This window comes from Dendrobates tinctorius, unplaced genomic scaffold, assembly GCF_039654945.1.
Source record: "Dendrobates tinctorius isolate UK_male_01 unplaced genomic scaffold, ASM3965494v1 ptg000051l, whole genome shotgun sequence".
Lineage (NCBI taxonomy): Eukaryota > Metazoa > Chordata > Amphibia > Anura > Dendrobatidae > Dendrobates > Dendrobates tinctorius.
The window spans coordinates 24,652,271-24,668,352 of NW_027361719.1; the positions used below are offsets into that span (position 1 = coordinate 24,652,271).

General features: G+C 44.0%; 1 protein-coding gene across 1 annotated transcript in view; it reads right to left on the reverse strand.

Annotated features, from left to right (window-relative positions):
• LOC141091336 (retinol dehydrogenase 7-like) overlaps positions 1-3,625 on the reverse strand; it is a 125,442-nt gene extending 121,817 nt beyond the window's left edge. The window contains exons 1-2 of the mRNA XM_073576865.1: positions 3,473-3,625; positions 3,218-3,338 (exon numbers count right to left, since the gene is read on the reverse strand). The gene's annotated coding sequence lies outside the window, so the exon portion shown is untranslated. The remainder of the gene's footprint in view (positions 1-3,217; positions 3,339-3,472) is intronic.
• Positions 3,626-16,082: the final 12,457 nt, after the last annotated feature.

The following is a 16,082-nucleotide window of genomic DNA, read 5'->3' on the forward strand; positions in this document are numbered from 1 at the left end:
TATATAATATTAAAACCCCCAATGAGGAGAAGTAATATTGCAAAAATGCCCAGACTACAAAAACATGTTAATACTAATGCATGAATTCCAAACAAATGTGCAAAATATGTAATAACTAGCTGAAGAGCCCGGCGCTACCCGGGCATAGTAACTAACTGTGGATAGTTATAACAAATTATAATTATCCTCCATCCCATAGTCCCGTGCCCATATAGCCATCATACATATCCACCATCCCATAGTCGAGTGCCCATATACCCATCACACATCCTCCATCCCATAGTCCCATGCCCATATACCCATCATACATATTTGCCATCCCATAGTCCCGTGCCCATATACCCATCATACATATTCGCCATCCCATAGTCGAGTGCCCATATACCCATCACACATCCTTCATCTCATAGTCCAATGCCCATATACCCATCATACATATCCTCCATCCCATAGTCCCGCTCCCATATACCAACCATACATATCCACGATCCCATAGGCCCGTGCCCATATACCCATCATACATATCCGCCATCCATAGTCCCGTGCCCATATATCCATCATACATATCCTCCATCCCATAGTCCAGTGCCCATATACCCATCACACATGCTCCATCCCATAGTCCCGTGCCCATATACCAGTCATACATATCCTCCATCCCATAGTCCAGTGCCCATATACCCATCACACATCCTCCATCCCATAGTCAACCATTATGACATCATAATGAGCGGCGGGGCTTGCAACCTGTGATGACATCAGCGTCACCATGGCAACCATTGTGACATCATAATGAGGGGCGGGGCTTGATACACAGACACTTTTTCCCCATTATGTAGATAGGGGCAAAATTGTTTGGTGAATTGGAACGCGCAGGGTTAAAATTTCACCTCACAGCATAGCCTAGGACACTCTCGGGGTCCAGACGTGTGACTGTGCCAAATTTTGTGGCTGTAGCTGCGACGGTGCGGATGCCAATCCCGGACATACATACACACACTTGAGCTTTATATATTAGATATGATTGAGTATAAACACAAAAAAGTGTGTAAAACGGAAAAATTTTTGTGCATTAAAAGTGTTATAGTGCAAAAAAATGAAACCAAAACATTTTTTTTGTTATTTTGTAGGAAAGACAATTTCTGCACCAGCTTAGAAGAGGGTTCTTCACGGTAAGAGCAGTGAGGCTCTGGAATTCTCTTCCTGAGGAAGTGGTGATGGCCAACTCACTGAATGAATTTAAGAAAGGAATGGATGCTTTTCTTGTGAGTAACAGTATAGAAGGTTACGAATAACAGAATAGGTAGATGGTTGACCCAGCTTAGGGGAAGGAATTTTTTTCCCTATCGAGAAAATTGGCTTCTACTCTGTGGGTTTTTTGCCTTCCCCAGGATCAACAATGCAGAACAGCTGCACTAAAAATAGGCTGAACTAGATGGACACAAGGTCTTCCTTCAGCCTTCAAAACTATGTTACTATGTTATGTTATGTTATGGTGCTAATATTATAAAAAATAATTCAATTTGTGCTTGACCCCTATTTATTTATACAATTTGTTCTATCTGTGATACCCCTTTTTCTGGCAATAGTAGTCTACGAAACTGATATTTGTGCCACCTAAGTGTGACAGAGCATAAAAGCAGGGTGAGCTTTTGCATGTGTTATCAGGGCTCCCAGGACAGCAGGCCTACACTGATGCCTCACCCACCTTGTCTTAATTTGAAGTTCAATTCAAAGCAGTAAATGCTGACCCAGACCCTGATACCTCATGCATGGCTGATTGCTGCTGTGCCATTCTAAAATTTGTAATGTGTGTCAATTGAGGACACCTTCCTGGTGTCTGCACCTAATTTGATGTATTTTAGCAGCTTTTGGGCCCGTTTGAAGGTGTTGTGTGTGCATTTGTTTTGCCTTCCATTGACTCCAATGATGTTCGGCGAATGTTGAAAAATCGGCGATCGTAATCCGAAGTGAAAATTGAATTTTTCACTTATTTCCATTCCTGAGTTTTCTGCACCAAAAACACAGCAAAACCTGATTCCTGCTACTTTTATTTTTTTTGCTGCATTTTTGTACTTAACTCATTGCTTTATAAGGGTATGTTTCTACGTGGCGTAATACATCAGGATTTGTTGCTGATTGAACGCTGCCTGCAGCCGCAGCGTTCAATCCACAGCGTCCAGATGTTACAGATGTTTCCAGATTTTGTGAAATCCCTTCTCCACTATGCATACAAAGACACGGGTGACACTTTGCGCATGTTGGGCATAGCCACATGCGGAAAGTAAGCGGATCAATGCAAAGTAAGCTGAAAATGTGCGGATGGTACTCAGGGTCTGGAGGAGAGGAGACTCTCCTCCAGGCCCTGGGTACCATATCCCTGTTAAAAAAAGAATTAAAATAAAAAAATTGTGATATTCTCACCTTCCAGTGGCCCCCGCAGCGTTCCCAGGCCTCAGCGATGCTCCTGGCAAGTCACATTCCCAGTGATGCCTTGCGACAATGACCTGTGATGACGTAGCCGTCTGGCGTGATGCTACGTCATCTGGGGTCATTGTCACAAGGCATCACTGGGAACGGGACTTGCCGGGAGCATCGCGAGGATCGGGAACACTGCGGGGGACGCCGGAAGGTGAGAAAATCACGATATTTTATTTTTTTATTATTTTTAACATTATATCTTTTACTACTAATGCTGCATAGGCAGCCTCAATAGTAAAAAGTTGGTCACACTTGACAAACACTATGTTTGACGAGTGTGGCCAACCTGTCAATCAGTTTTCCAAGCAATGCTACAGATCGTTTGGAAAACATTAGCATTCTGCAAGTTAATTATGCTTGCAAAACGATAGTTTTTCGTGGGAAATTCATATGTGGATTTCCCGCGAATTTCCCGCGGCAGGGAGCTGCGGAAATTTCCGCAGCAATTCCGCACGTTTGCACATAGATTAAAATTGTCATATTTTACTTAGCAGAAAGTACTAAACTTGCACATATTCCTAAACTCATTGAGGTCTGCTAAAAGCCATTAGGTGAATAAAATAAGTTGAATGAAAAAAGTGTGATTTAAATGTAACTATTGAAAAACTTGAATATTTGTTAATTTAAAAAAAAATTATAAGAATTATATTTTTATACAACTATCCTAAAGAACATGGGTAATGTTTCAAAGGACAATAATGTTAGCTTCAATTTGAATATATGGCTATATACATACCCTTTGGTTGTCTACACTCTTGTCGACTAATATCCAATGCTGTTTGGAAGATTAAGTCTTCTGGTTTGGAGTCCCAGCAAGTCCTTTCAGCTTTATCACTTCCTTACCAGCTTCACAGACCCTGTTCAGACAGGGAAATACATATATCCATCAGATGTGTGCGTTAGACGTATAGGGAACACAAAAGCTAAGTAAAACATAAAAGGATATTCCATCAATTAAGCAGCGTATACAAGTCACTCTCTTATTAGGTACCTCTTAAGGCATTAAATGAATTTGATAGTGCAGATAAGATCCTCCTGTGGTGCTGGACTTTTCTTTCTTTCGCAAGTCCTGCCAATCCTGTTTAGTGCATGAAGCCTTACTTGCATCATAAGTGATAGAATCAGTCGCTAGTAGCCTGCTTAATAATGTGTTGAGTCAGATAGCTGTAGGGCTGTGGGAGTAGCTCATATACATTCTTCAGAACAGTAAATATAAGCAGGGTGGCTTGACGCTTAGCATTTTTTGGGAGATGGAGACAATATAAAAGAATCGATTATGCTTCATCCTTCTGTATCTACTCATGGCTATGGCTCTGAAAATCCGTAAGAAAAACTGCAGTGTCAATTTAAAAAAACATATGTTAAAAAAAGGGTTTTGTGGCATCCAAACTTAAAATTCTGAGCTTTACTTTTCAGATAATAGGGCAATGTATAAGGCCATTATGAATTTTTGGTGAATTTTTGAAAGTTAATTTTCACCTGAGTGCCATACTTTCAATACAGCAGCCGGGCGCCTTCATAAAATTATTAACCTTCAGATTAACACTATATCTGTAGGTTGTTAGTGATAATTAGAGATGAGCGACTTTGCCTTTTTTCGGGTCGAGTCGGGTTTCACGAAACCCGACTTTCGCAAAAGTCGGGTCGAACGAAATTGGCCGATTATCGTGAAAAGTCGAAGGCCGACTGAAACACGAAACCCAATGCAAGTCAATGGGGAACCAAGGTCGGCAGTTAGTGGAGGACAGGAAACACACCTACAGTGCCCATTTTAATGCCAAAAACATCAATTCTTATTACTTAAGCTTGTCAACCTTAATTTACTTTATAATAATAGTTAGGCATTGAAAACTGGGGGTTATTTGGCTTAAGTAGTGGGGGGAGGGGGGAGGGCTGGCTCCAGATTTTCGTGGGCCCTGGGCCAAAGAGTGTCACTGGGCTCCTTTAACACATGCCACAATTCATGATCCTCTGATACAGCAGAGAAATAGTGGTATAGTACAATGAAAAATACTTCACTTCCTACATCTCATGACTGATATCCATTTTAAATTCTCCAATAGCTCCAAAAATGGACAGTATATTACTCCATACAGTATTATGGCCACCGCATTGGTGCGCTATACAGAGTAATGAGGCCCATATATTTCTCCATACAGAATCATTGGTCCCATATAATGTTTGAAACAGTATATGATGAGCTCCACATAATGCTACAGTATGTGTTGGTCTCCATGGATGAAGCTCCACTGTTTTATGGGCCCAAATAATGCTCCATATATAATGGGCCTAATTTCTAATGCTCCAGTGCATAATGGGCCCTGTAAATGCTGCTCCAGTGTCTGATGTCCACCTTTGGAATGCTCCAGTGTATGGTGGGCCTCATATATCATTCTCCAGTGTATAGTGCTCGCCAAAAATAGCTGTCCCAACATTGAAAACAATTAAATAAGTCTCCTCGCTAGGGAATCCCTGTACTAGTCTGGACTCCTCGTCATCCCCATCTTCCAACTCACTGCACTTGGACTGTTTAGGCAGAGGGCGTACAGACGTGATGTCATCGCGCTCTCTGACCAGAATGTCACTGTCAGGAAACACGGAAGACGTCACGGCGGTGGAGCAGGGGGAGAGGTAAGTATTTCAACTTTGCAAGTGCTGTGATCCTGAGCAGGCAGGGGGGGCCCACTCGTTGGCGATGGCACTGGCACAGGGCCCCTCATAGTACGGCGGTGTGTCTGATGGCGGGTGGGCCCTCCCCCCACCGGCAGAGACACTTTTGCGTACTATGAGGGGCCCTGTGCCGTCGCCCATGAGTATGCCCCCCACACCTGCTCAAGGATCCTGTACTTTCATCTGCACCTTCCTCTTTGTCACCGTGTAAGGTGGTATAGTATGCGGGAAGGGGAACCCGAGTTTCATCAGGGTCAGATTCTGGCTGCGTAGAGTGCGAGGGGAATGCAGTGGTTGGGGTCAATGTACCAGCAGAATCATACGAGAAAGTTCCAAAAGAGAGTCAACAGGGGGAACTTCAGTGAACTCAGTGCTGCGAGTACCTCAGATAAGCGCTAGAACGGAGGCCACACTACCTATCTGCAGAGAAAGAATTCCAAATTTGCTTCCAGGCTGACCAACTCCTTCTCCATCTGTACTCTGGGTCCTGGACGGCACTTACCAAGTACAGGTAAAGGAACTGCACAACTGTGTCTGTCGTCTTTCTCCTGTGCCTGGCACACGGCTCTGCTACATCCTGCACTGCACACCATCTACCAACTCTTTCATCTGCGCTGCGACTACGGCCCTACCTGTGCAGGGCTTCTACATCTTAGCTGCACCACAACATCTGTCCCAGAGAAGCGACACTGCAGCGCGGGTCAATCTGATCAGAAACCACAGGTGGCGTCATGTATCATTCACCTATAAACGTTATTCACCCCTTTGCATGAACGCCCAGGGCCACGGAATGAGTCATCACCACTAACATGACATATCCCTCTGAGGCACCGGCCCGGTACCGATTAACCCCATTGCCCTGGCTGGCCACCCACACTGCATGTCAGATTCATCTTGGACTGGGGATTTCACGATTTGACTTGATAACCCAGGCATGGTATGATAGAAAGAGCTACATGGACTAATTTGAAGTGTGGCCTGCTGTATCATTCACTTTTGGTGGGGGTGAAGGACACAAGGAAAGGGGTTCTTCCTGACCTGACTCAGTGCTTGCATTTTTTGAAACTTCAGAAGAGGAGGGCATATTTGCTGGAGTCTGTTTTGGCAATGTAAGCCAAAACCAGTTCCTCATGCTCCGCCTTTAAAAGCGGTTAACCTACTCCCAGAAAAGGTAGCCTTCCAGGCGTTCCAGAGCCAGACCATGACGCAGGCTCAACACCTCCTGCCTTAGCTGCTATTGTGCTTTTGCCACTACCAGCAGATGCACCACCACCATCAGCACCAGCTGGTCCCCCCACGCCCTCTTCCACCAAACTTCAAAATGTTGCGGAACATGAACCCAAAATAACATCAGATATATGCTACTGTATCAGAAGCGTACAGCTCTATACAGTCAAAGGATGATTGTCAATCTCCCTATATATACCATCAGTCACACAGACGCTCACAGGCTCAGTATGGATTAGACAAGAATATAAAAAGTAGAAAAAGTGTACAGTATCATCAGATAGCAGGTATATATAGTATAGTTTAAACATTCTAAATCTCCGTAGATATTTCAGGAGGCAGACAGACTTTCTCAGGCTCAGTATGGATTACAACACAATATAAAATGCCGTAAAACGGTAATGGATCTGAGGAGTACAGCTGTACACAGTGTAGGGGTCATTGTTGTCAATCTCAGTATTTATTTCCTCAGTCAGAAAATAACTCTCACTTGGTCAGTTTGGATTAGACCAGAATATAAAAAGCAGTAAATGGGTAATGTATCACAAACATAGAGCTGTATACACTAGTGTTGCGGTAATTTTTAAATGTACATCTAAATTGCAGGAGTAGCCCACAGACTGTCACACACTCAGGATGGATCACACCACAATATAACAAGAAGATCCGCAAGAAATAATTACACATGTGGGCCAATGTTCCAGGTGTCAATGATACACTTAGAGTGGTGGGTGGAGGAGGACATCCTGGCAGAAAGGGTACAGTATCACCAGATTCCAGGTATATATAGCATAGTTTAAACATTAAAAAAGTACGTCTATATATTTCGGAGTAGTGTTGAGTAGAGTTGAGCGAAACGGGTCGAAAAAATTCAAAAGTCGCCGACTTTCGCCAAAGTCGGGTTTCATGAAATGAAACCCAACCTTAGCGTGAGGTCGGCCACGAGGTCGGCGACTTTAGCGCCAAAGTCGCGTTTCAAAAGATGCTTTAGCGCCCCTTTTCAGCCATTCAGGATGAACGGACACTGTGGGCAACGTGATGACATAGGCAGCGGTCACCAGCATCTTGGAGAAGGGCATGCAAGTAGAGATGAATGACTTTGCCTTTTTTCGGGTCGAGTCGGGTTTCGTGAAACCCGACTTTCGCAAAAGTCGGGTCGAACGAAATCGGCCGATTATCGTGAAAAGTCGAAGGCCGACTGAAACACGAAACCCAGTGCACGTCAATGGGGAAGCAAAGTCGGCAGGGAGTGGAGGACAGGAAACACACCTACAGTGCCCTTTTGAATGCCAAAAACATCAATTCTGATTACTGAAGCTTTTCAACCTTAATTTACTTCATAATACTAGTTACGCACTGAAAAATGGGGGTTATTTGGCTAAATTTGTGGGGGGTTAGGGCTGGCTCCAGGTTTTCATGTGCCCTGGGCCAAAGAGCGCCCCTTTAACACATACCACAACTCATGATGCTCCGATACTGCAGAAAAATAGCGGCATAGTACAATGAAAAATACTTCACATTTTACATCTCATGACTGATATCCATTTTAAATTCTCCAATAGCTCCAAAAACGGACAGTATATTTCTCCATACAGTATTATGGCCACCGCATAGTGCTCTATACAGAGTAATGAGGCCCATATATTTCTCCATACAGAATCATTGGTCCCATATAATGTTTGAAACAGTATATGATGAGCTCCACATAATGCTACAGTATATGCTGGTCCCCATGGATGAAGCTGCACTGTCTTATGGGCCCAAATAATGCTCCATATATAATGGGCCCCATTTCTAATGCTCTAGTGTATAATGGGCCCTGTAAATGCTGCTCCAGTGTCTGATGTCCACCTTTGGAATGCTCCAGTGTATGGTGGGCCCCATATATCATTCTCCAGAGCATAGTGCTCCCCAAAAATTGCTGTCCCAACATTGAAAACAATTAAATAAGTCTCCTCAAATAAGTCTCCTTGCTAGGGAATCCCTGTACTAGTCTGGGCGTGCAGACGTGATGTCATTGCGCTCTCTGATCAGAATATCACTGTCAGGAAACGCGGAAGACGTCATGGCAGTGGAGCAGGGAGAGGTAAGTATTTCAACTTTGCAAGTGCTGTGATCCTGAGCAAGCAGGAGGGCCCACTCGGTGATGGCACTGGCACAGGGCCCCTCATAGTACGGCGGTGGGTCTGACGGCGGGTGTGCACCCCCACCGTCAGAGACACTTGATTGCACTATGAGGGACCCTGTGCCAGTGCTCACACCCTAGAGTCGGCCCACCCACCTGTCCAGGGCAACGGCACTTGCACGGGTCGTTTTCTATGTGTTTGTATGTGTTTGTGCTTGCCTGCCATTGTTTTCAATGGGGTTCGACGAAAATTCGACGAACTTGCCTCCTGTGTGACGAACCAAAACACTAGCGTGGTGGCTCAACACTACTCCTGATATATAGATGTACATTGTTAATGTTTAAACTATGCTTTATATACCTGCTATCTGATGATACTGTACACTTTGTCTACTTTTTATATTCTTGTCTAATCCATGCTGAGCCTGTGAGCGTCTCTGTGTGACTGATGGAATATATATGGAGATTGAAAATTATCCTTTGACTGAATAGAGCTGTACATTTCTGATACAGTGCCATATATCTGATGTTATTTTGTGTCTATTTTGTGTAAAATTTTGAAGTTTGGTGGAAGAGGCTGCGGACATGGGCGCGGGGGGGCCAGCTAGTGATGATGGTGGTGGTGCATCTGCTGGTAGTGGCAAAAGCACAATAGCAGCTAAGGCAGGAGGTGTTGAGCCTACGTCATGGTCTGGCTCCGGAACGCCTTGAATGATACCTTTTCTGGGAGTAGGTTAACCGCTTTAAAAGGCGGAGCATGAGGAACTGGTTTTGGCTTACATTGCCGAAACAGACTCCATCAAATATGCCCGCCTCTTCTGAAGTTTCAAAAAATGCAAGCACTGAGTGGTCAAGTCCTGGCTCCTGGCCAGGAAGAACCCCTTTCCTTGTGTCCTGCACCCCCACCCAAACTGAATGAGGCAGCAGGCCACACTTCACATTAGTCCATGTAGCTCTTTCTATCATACCATGCCTGGGTTATCAAGTCAAATCGTGAATTCCCCAGTCCAAGATGAATCTGACATGGAGTGTGGGTGGCCAGCCATGGCAGTGGGGTTAATGGGTACCGGACCGGTGTCTCACAGGGATGTGTCACGGTGGTGGTGACCCGTTCCGTGGCCCTGGGCATCCATGCAAAGGGGTGAATTACGTTTATAGGTGAATGATATGTGATGCCACCTCTGGTTTCTGATTAGATTGACCAGCGCTGCAGTGTCTGTCGCTTCTGTGGGACAGATGTTGTGGTGCAGCTAAGATGTAGAAGACCTGCACAGGTAGAGCTGTAGTCGCAGGGCAGATGAAAGAGTTGGTAGATGGTGTGCAGTGCAGGATGTAGCTGAGCCGTGCGCCAGGCGCAGGAGAAAGATGACAGACGCAGTCGTGCAGTTCCTTTACCTGTACTTAGTAGGTGCTGTCCAGGACCCAGAGTGCAGATGGAGAAGGAGTTAGTCAGCCTGGAAGCCAATTTGGATTTCTCTCTCTGCAGATAGGTATTGTGGCTGCCAATCTAGCGCTTATCTGAGGTACTCGCAGTGCTGAGTTCAATGAAGTTCCCCCTGTTGACTCTCTTTTGGAACTTTCTCGTATGGCCGGCAGCGGTAGCTTTTTCCTTTTGGCTCACACACGTCGATGCTGGGGCCTCTGAGCCTCAGTTGGGTACAGAGCATTTGCAGCTGCTACTTCCTCCGGATTCTGCTGCAGTAACGTCAGTGTCCCTACAAACTCGGAGACCAGAATCCGGACCATGTGCTCCAGCTAGGAGTGAGCCTTAACTCTGCTCATCCTCCAGCTCCCCCTCTCACGTCCACACACTTCCCCTTCCCCCACCCCAACCCCCACCCGCCGTCAGACACACCGCCACACTCCGCCGTACTATTAGAGGGGCCCTGTGCCACTGCCGTCGCCAACGAGTGGGCCCCCTCTGCTTGCTCAGGATCACAGCACTTGCAAAGTTGAAATACTTACCTCTCCCTGCTCCACCGCCATGACGTCTTCCGCGTTTCCTGACAGTGATAGTCTGATCAGAGAGCGCAATGACATCACGTCTGTATGCCCTCTGCCTAAACAGCCAAGTGAAAACAAAAAGAAAAAACACAAATATCCTGAACTAAAAAGTAAAAAATGTATACTGCAAATAATGCATAAAGGTAATAATAATAAGGGTATTTAGTAAACATAAACTTTATGCATTATTTGCAGTATACATTTTTTACTTTTTAGTTCAGGATATTTGTGTTTTTTGCTTTTTGTTTTCTCTGGTTAATGGTCATGTGTTAATATGCACTTACATTGTGCATACACATTAACTTACTTTTCTCAGTTCAGATTTGTTTTTTATTCATTTCATTGTGCATTCAGTGCATATATGGGTGTGACCGCCCTCTTTCTGAGCTGGGAAAGCCATCCAGTCTGGCCTACACTGTTACTAGTGGTTCAGCCGCTCGACCCTTGTTCACATTCACGCCACTTGGCAAGTGAAAAGGTTTTAAATACTAGAGTAGGGACTGTCCCACAAGGGTTGCCGTGACGTGGCGGGATGGCTTGTACATTATTTTGATCAAAATTATGTTTACTAAATACCCTTATTATTATTACCTTTATGCATTATTTGCAGTATACATTTTTTACTTTTTAGTTCAGGATATTTGTGTTTTTTGCTTTTTGTTTTCTCTGGTTAATGGTCATTTGTTGATATGCACTTACATTGTGCATACACATTAACTTACTTTTCTCAGTTCAGATTTGTTTTTTATTTTTTTCTAAACAGCCAAGTGCAGTGAGATGGACGATGGGGACGACCAGGAGTCCAGACTAGTACAGGGATTCCATAGCGAGGAGATTTATTTAATTGTTTTCAATGTTGGGACAGCTATTTTTGGGGAGCACTATACTCTGGAGAATGATATATGGGGCCCACCATACACTGGAGCATTCCAAAGGTGGACATCAGACACTGGAGCAGCATTTACAGGGCCCATTATACACTAGAGCATTAGAAATGGGGCCCATTATGTTTGGAGCATTATTTGGGCCCATAAGACAGTGGAGCTTCATCCATGGGGACCAACATATACTGTAGCATTATGTGGAGCTCATCATATACTGTTTCAAACATTATATGGGACCAATGATTCTGTATGGAGAAATAGATGGGCCTCGTCATGAGATGTAAAAAGTGAGGTATTTTTCATTGTACTATACTGCTATTTCTCTGCCGTATCGGAGCATGATGAGTTGTGGTATGTGTTAAAGGGGCGCTCTTTCGCCCAGGGCACATGAAAACCTGCAGCCAGCCCTCCCCCCCCCCCACAACTTTAGCCAAATAACCCCCATTTTTCAGTGCGTAACTTGTATTATGAAGTTAATTAAGGTTGACAAGCTTAAGTAATCAGAATTGATGTTTTTGGCATTCAAAAGGGCACTGTAGGTGTGTTTCCTGTCCTCCACTCGCTGCCGACTTTGCTTCCCCATTGACTTGCATTGGGTTTCATGTTTCAGTCGGCCTTTGACTTTTCACGATAATCGGCCGATTTCGTTCGACCCGACTTTTGCGAAAGTCGGGTTTCGTGAAACCCGACTCGACCCGAAAAAAGGCGAAGTCGCTCATCTCTAGTGTTGAACCACCCCACTAGTGTTCTAGTTCGTTTTGGTTCGTGGGACATGAGGCAAGTTCGTCGAACGTTTCACGAACAACGTCGAACACCATTGAAAACAATGGCAGGCAAACACATACAAACACAGAAAACAATTACAAAACACCTTAAAAGGTGTCCCAAAGCAGACAAAATGCTCAGAATACAAAAATAACATATGAAAAACGGCAACTACATATAGAAAACAGGTGGAGGAGTAAAAGGAGGAGGAGGAGGAGGAGATACAGATATAGGCATGTCGTGCCCTTATGAAGTCAAGAAAGGCTGGAATAAAAATGTAAAATACCAAAAAACAGTAAAAATCTGAAATCGAAGACTTCCCACCAAAAATTAGGCCAACTGCTGATGGGGCGGCGTTATTCCCACAAACCTCCGAACAGCGTCCATGAAGGCAAAGTGTTTGCTTTCCGGGGGGCAGTATGGTTGCAAAGCTGAACTATAAAGGAATGTCCAGAAGGGAACCACCAGGAGTGGAGCCTGCAGCTTAATTCAACTCCACCCGGGAAACCTTAACCATGCCAGCTACAGAAAAGATTGACAGATTGCAAGCTTTGTTGATTCTGTGGGTGGTGGTGGTGGATGTCCGTTTTTAGTTGTGCTAGTGATTTGTCAGCTTAATTCCGTTAACGAACGAGACTCCGGCATGCCCCCCGCGGTACACGTCAAGCTTACTAGAGGGACATGCGAGGCTCTGGCACGCGAGATCGATCAACAACATGTCTGTCATGCCCTTACATGTCTGGGGCTGCATGCGCGCTACACTGAAAGGTCCAGCGTGTGTCGCTTACAGGTGCAGATAACCCGCTGAACCCGGTTAGTGATGGGGATCTGGGATTACAATTCTTCCCCGTGAACGAGGATTTCCCAGTAAGTGCAGGTCAACCGGAATTCCGGAATTAGGCCTAACCGGCATTCCAGAAATAATTAAGTGTCCAAACCACAGGTGCTGTTGCTTGCTTAACAGCTGGGCTCCTATGCTGAGTAGCACGCAGTTCTTACGTAAACAGGCGGCATAGCTTGGTTCACTGGTGGGCTCCTCTGCTGAGTAGCAGACAGTGCTACAAGGCCCAAAAGGATTTTCTGGACAAGATGCGGTAAAAAATAATTAGAAACACACACGGTGTAGCTCCTTGACAGGTGTACTACACCGCTTGCTACCACACACCGCTACTATGCCATGAAACAGTCTATTAACATTGAAAACCATTATTAATGTGAAAATGAAGTTACGCTTTTGGTGAACGAACCATTTTCTAACGGAACCTCGAACAGCCGAATTTAAGCAAAGTGTTCGAGTTCGACGAACGGCTTGAACACCGCCCAAAACAGCTGGAATTTTAACTTGGCAAACAGGTCGACTCGAACAACGCTAATCTCTAATCAGGAGGCAGATTCAGACGTTCTCAGGCCCAGCATGGATTCGACAAGATTGTAGAAAGTTGAGAAAGGGTACAGTATCACCGGATAACAGGTATATATAGCATAGTTTAAACATTAAAAACCTATGTCTATATATCAGGAGGCAGACTCAGACGGTCTCAGGCCCAGTAGGATTCGACGTGATTGTAGAAAGTTGAGAATGCGTACAGTATCACTGGATAGCAGGTATATATAGCATAGTTTAAACATTAAAAATCTGCGTGTATACGGTATTTCCGGAGTCCGACAAAGACACTCACAGCCTCAGTATGGATTAGACAAGAATCTAAAAAGTAGAAAAAGGGTTATGTATTTGAAGCGTACACCAGTATACACTGTTGGGGTATTTTTCAATCTTCATACAGTTGTGGCCAAAAGTATTGACACCCCTGCAATTCTGTCAGATAATGCTCAGTTTCTTCCTGAAAATGATTGCAATCACAAATTCTTTGGTATTATCTTCATTTAATTTGTCTTAAATGAAAAAACACAAAAGAGAAGGAAGCAAAAAGCAAAAAACATTGATCATTTCACACAAAACTCCAAAAATGGGCCAGACAAAAGTATTGGCACCCTCAGCCTAATACTTGGTTGCACAACCTTTAGCCAAAATAACTGCGACCAACAGCTTCCGGTAACCATCAATGAGTTTCTTACAATGCTCTGCTGGAATTTTAGACCATTCTTCTTTGGCAAACTGCTCCAGGTCCCTGATATTTGAAGGGTGCCTTCTCCAAACTGCCATTTTTAGATCTCTCCACAGGTGTTCTATGGGATTCAGGTCTGGACTCATTGCTGGCCACCTTAGAAGTCTCCAGTGCTTTCTCTCAAACCATTTTCTAGTGCTTTTTGAAGTGTGTTTTGAGTCATTGTCCTGCTGGAAGACCCATGACCTCTGAGGGAGACCCAGCTTTCTCACACTGGGCCCTACATTATGCTGCAAAATTTGTTGGTAGTCTTCAGACTTCATAACGCCATGCACACGGTCAAGCAGTCCAGTGTCAGAGGCAGCAAAGCAACCCCAAAACATCAGGGAACCTCCACCATGTTTGACTGTAGGGACCGTGTTTTTTTCTTTGAATGCCTCTTTTCTTCTCCTGTAAACTCTATGTTGAAGCCTTTGCCCAAAAAGCTCAACTTTTGTCTCATCTGACCAGAGAACATTCTTCCAAAATGTTTTAGGCTTTTTCAGGTAAGTTTTGGCAAACTCCAGCCTCGCTTTTTTATGTCTCAGGGTAAGAAGTGAGGTCTTCCTGGGTCTCCTACCATACAGTCCCTTTTCATTCAGATGCCGACGGATAGTACGGGTTGACACTGTTGTACCCTCGGACTGCAGGGCAGCTTGAACTTGTTTGGATGTTAGACGAGGTTCTTTTTCCAACATCCGCACAATCTTGCGTTGAAATCTCTTGTCAATTTTTCTTTTCCGTCCACATCTAGGGAGGTTAGCCACAGTGCCATGGGCTTTAAACTTCTTGATGACACTGCGCACAGTAGACACAGGAACATTCAGGTCTTTGGAGATGGACTTGTAGCCTTGAGATTGCTCATGCATCCTCACAATTTGGTTTCTCAAGTCTTCAGACAGTTCTTAGGTCTTCTTTCTTTTCTCCATGCTCAATGTGGTACACACAAGGACACAGGACAGAGGTTGAGTCAACTTTAATCCATGTCAACTGGCTGCAAGTGTGATTTAGTTATTGCCAACACCTGTTAGGTGCCACAGGTAAGTTACAGGTGCTGTTAATTACACAAATTAGAGAAGCATCACATGATTTTTCAACAGTGCCAATACTTTTGTCTACCCTCTTTTTTATGTTTGGTGTGGAATTATATCCAATTTGGCTTTAGGACAATTCTTTTTGTGTTTTTTCATTTAGGACAAATTAAATGAAGATAACACAGGTCAACGAAAAAAAATTTTTTTTCTGGTGTCCAAAATATTTTAATGAATTTGGGGTATTTTTGGGGTGCTGATTCTGAATATGTCATCAGTTTTGCCAGATTGGCTCAAGTTTTTGAGATTTTTGGTATCTTATTTATAGCACTTGTTGGTAAATGCGACGCATCATCTCATTAATTTCTTTGGATTAGTACTTGAACTGAGCAGTTCTCAATATAGTTTTGTGTTAATTAGTGTTCTAAAAGTTTGTTCATAGCTTGATTTTTGCACTAACTTTATGTTGTTGTCTGTTTTCCAGTGAAAAGCATGAACTCATCAAGAAGAAGTTGTCTTAACGATCCAGACTCATTCTGTTACATTTGTGGTGAATACACACTGCCAAAACATAGAAGAAACATAACAGACTTCGTAAAAAAAGTGTATTTTGCCTATTTTGGGGTTATGCTTGGGGACCAAGACAAGTTTTGGGCACCACACATAGTGTGCAAAGCATGTATCGAATTATTACGAAAATGGAGCAAAGGACAAAGAAAAAGCTTCAAATTTGGTGTTCCAATGGTGTGGAGAGAGCCAAAAAATCATCATGATGACTGTTATTTCTGTG